This window comes from Chlamydotis macqueenii, chromosome 1 (genome assembly GCF_036417535.1).
Source record: "Chlamydotis macqueenii isolate bChlMac1 chromosome 1, bChlMac1.mat, whole genome shotgun sequence".
NCBI lineage: Eukaryota > Metazoa > Chordata > Aves > Otidiformes > Otididae > Chlamydotis > Chlamydotis macqueenii.
This window is the reverse complement of record NC_141556.1, coordinates 96,839,510-96,843,652: the sequence shown is the minus strand read 5'-3', so window position 1 is coordinate 96,843,652 and position 4,143 is coordinate 96,839,510.

Here is a 4,143-nt window from a genome sequence, read left to right as displayed (position 1 = left end):
CACCGAGTAGAAAATTACAGTTTTTGCTTAACTGAACCATTCCCTGGAATGAAACACATTGTTTTACCATTACAGAACTTTCTCGGAGGGTGCAAAATGCCTAGGGTGAAAGCAGGTCACCACCTTCACCACTTAAATACCACAACATATTATTTCTATAAGCTTGTTGATAATCTGATCCAGTTCTCCGGGAGCTGCATTTAAGTGGAGGGCAGCTGCAGATAACACCCAAGGCAGTTGCTCTACCTAGCTGTCTCAGGCAGTGGCCCAGAGTGGGTGTTCAGTGACATCGACTGCAAACCTTCTCACTGAGTTCAGGAGCCCTCATGGCAGAGTGTTTCACAAGCTCGGTTTTCAGTGGCTGCTAAGTCACTAAAGGGATGAGCTGTGTGAGGAATCCCAGCAGCTACAGCAGCAGGTGAACAGAGAATGGAAAATAAAAATGAAATGCAAAAAATTGCATTCAAATACAGAACAGGAGTAGAAAGAGAATGAGTGAAAGAGGGGAGGAGGGTGGCATGAAAGAAGCACTATTTCCCTGAAATAGTTAGTTTTGAAATGGAGGAAATATGGCTGCATTTTAGCCCTATCAAACACCTGTGAAAGGTGAGCACTTTTTCACAGGGTTTATTTATTTTTGACTAAATCTTCAGCAACTATTACTCAAAGTTAATTCAGGCTTTGATCTTTGGGAACTTTTTTAATGTGCTAGTGCTTAAAAGTCCATTAATATTGATAAATGTCACTTGAATCCGATTTTTACCCTCCTGCCCAGACAGGATCTCTCATAAGAAAAACATATTGTTGCTTGTTGCTTTTCTTTTCCCGTTTTTCTTCCCTTTTTTTTTTTTTTTTTTTTTTTAGAACTATAGTAAGTTCAGGGCTCAGCCTGTTCTAAAAATGTCATATTCTATAGAGCTGTGATGTATAGCTTTGGTAGCCTGCCTATGCCCCTGAGACAGATCTGAGAGTTAGATCTTTGCCCTGGAGAAATGGAGTCTATTCCCAGCCTGCCACTGGCTGATTATGCAACCTTAGTCAGTTCATTTAACCTCAGCATGCCTCGGTTTCCAGATCAAAAAAGAAAAGGATAACAGGCTCCTTTGTGAATGCGTTTTGGTGACTGAGGGAGAACAAAGTATTACCCATCAAGTTGCTGCTGCTCGGTGACTTCTGTGAGTGTTATATGTATGTCGAGTGAGTCCATGAACACAGATGGAGGTCTGGCCACTGCATTTCTTGCCGAGGGAGACAGCTCTCACAGTCAGTTTGACAAATCACAGCTACAGACACTCTTTGCTTTAGGCATGCAGGCTTTTATGTCACTCTTCAGCATTTTCCTGCCAGCCATGGCAGTCACTGCCTCCTGTATGTTGGCTTGTGTATGTGATTTGCGCCTGCTGCTGCTCCACTTACTGACTCCAGACAGTGATCAATGGCACTCCAAAGAGCAGTAAACCAGTATAAAAATAGCAGATCAGTGCCTAGCAGTGGTAATAAAATAGTTGTCTAATTTAGGGACCAAAAGGGTGCCTCAGAGGTCATAAATGAGGAACTCATGCACAGTTCTCAAAATACATGACCTATTGCTTTTGGAGCACTGGAATGCAATAGGCAAGTCAGAGATGCGTCTGTCCTTTTAAGAGCTTCCGAGATGTGTTTCTGTACAAGCTTCTAGAGAGTGCACAGAGTGGGTGAAGAGAGACACGCAGTACCGCAGGGCAAAAAGAAAGGGAAATGGTCACAGTGATGTTAGAAAAAGTGGTTAAAAGCATGCAGCTCTCCTATTACAGCAGGGTTTGCTTGGAGTACCTGGCTCACAAACAAAAGCAGAACCTTTCTCTCAGTAGGAATCAGAAGCGTGAGAACTGCCTTGCACTGCACAATCCTGCTTCCCGAAACCATCAGCATGCAAAGGCGTTGCAGACCTTCCTCATCAGCAGAAGGCAGAGCATTACAAGACAAAGTATTGCAGATGCACACCTAGCTAGATGGCACAGTTACCTGCAAAAAAAACCAAAAAAACCCCAGGGAAACCGCATTCACAGAGTTATTTTTCAGGGATTTGTGAACCCCAGCCATATAGGAAACAGCACCTGACACAGAGCAACGCTCTCTCACACAAGGCTGTACGAAATTTCCCATGTGCGCTATTTTGCTTTTAGGCTCGTGTGGGCGTGTTACGTGCTACCTTGGCAACAGCGACAAATGTGTGCTGCAGCTGTAGCCTTCCCCTCTTTGCAGCAGGAGGAGAGCATCCTCAGTTTTCTTAGAGACAACATGCTACGCAGCTCCGCACAGAGCTGACCCTGTCCCCCAACGCCTGCCTGTGGCTCTCAACACGCTGGCACTCAGTCTGGGCACAGATGCATGAGCTACAACTGAAGCAGACATGTCTTCCCTACTATCTTCCGCTCCAGCCCGTTTCTTCTGGCCTCCAGAGAACATCATCTAAATCAGTCTGGCAGGAGCAGGATCAGCTGCTGCATGCCAGCCCTCTCCATCATTTCTGGAGTCAGATGGCTCAAAGCTTTTTACTAAACTTAAATGCTGGAGGATGTCCGAGTGCTTTATGAATATCTGGAGAAAGCAAATACAGTAGTCAAGGCATCAGCATCCATTAATCACTTAAGCAGGGCTGGGGAAGAATTTAAGAGAACAGTCTCAGAAGGGGAGAGTGGTAAGAACTACCCAAGCCAATATGAATAATTAATTAAATAATAATTAATATTGCAGCTAAAAAAAGTAGTAAAACTGTGTAAGACAAAAAATATGGAAATTCAGTTTCCTCCAGAATTCTGATTCTACCCTGGCTTTTGTCCTCTGTTGAACTTTGGGACTCGTAAAAACATTTTTTATATATAAGTAGATACGTGTGTATGTTCCCCAAATATATTTAACAGTCCTTTTTTTTTTAATGCTTCACCAATTAATAAGCTTGAGAACAAAGTATGCATTTAGGGTGCAAATATTTATAGATATAAAATTTTGAGACAATTCTACCACTTAAAAAAAAGGTCCTAAAGAGGGGTGCTTGTGGAGAAAAAAAACCCAAAACAATACATTTGTTGAAACACTGATGAAATAGTCAAACGTGTATTACTGCAGGCGTAGGAAGGAAAAGAGATCATTTATCCTCGTTTATGATTGAAGGGCAACAAGAGACCACTTGATATTTGTCTGTGTTTCGTGCTAGCTGTAAACACGTTGTACTTCAGTAGTACGTACAGCTTATCGGTCCGGTAACCCAAGAGGAAGCCCTGGCGCTGCGGGGCGGGCGCTGGGCAGGAGCGGGGGTGTGGGCCCCACGCCCGCAGGGAGCCACGGCGCCGGCGCTTCCCGCTCTCTCCCCTCAGCGTGCGAGAGCCGTGGTTTAGGTTCGGCCAAAAGCAAGCGCGCTCCAGGTTTTACACGGGGTTTTTAACCAGGAGGAGAACCCTCCGTCCCCTCCCCGGCTCTTCCCCAGGGCGATGTCATCTGGTTAACGAGAAATGGAGAGGTACACCGAAAGCGGCCGCCGCCCTCCACCCACTCGCCTCTCCCCGCCGCGGGGCCGCAGTCCTGCCCGCCCCGCTTTCGGGCAGGAGCCAGGGCAAGGGGGACAACGGGGCGGGGCGGGTTTCACCATTGCTGGCGGGAGGGGGCGTCCCTTCGAAGGTCGTTTTGACCCCCTTCAAAATCAATAAAGCGATCGGGAAGGGGAGCGGCAGCCGCGCGGGCGACGCTTCCCCTTCTGTTAGACTCGGCACCTTCTCCCTAGAGCCCCGGCCATGTTAGTCAGCCATTTCATTCGGCCGTTACTCAAAACACGAGCTTCGGCTCTGTGCACACAGAGAAAAAACGAATGTGGACAACATCATGACCCCACAGCTCAGGCGGTCAAGGGGAATACGCCCTGATAATTACTTAAAAAAAAAAAAAACAAAAAAAAACCCCGAGCTTTGTTGAAGCTGCTCCTTTAGCTTGTGTTGGTTTTCCTCGGGAGGGACCCTCGCCTACCACCCCACCCTGCGCTGCTAAAAACCCCCCGGCGGTAACGGCGCAGGGCGAAGAGCCCAACGGCCGTCGGCGACACGTAGGAGCATGCGCCAACAGCCGCAACCAATCAGCGGCGGGAGGACGCCCCTTTCCACCTCCCCTGCG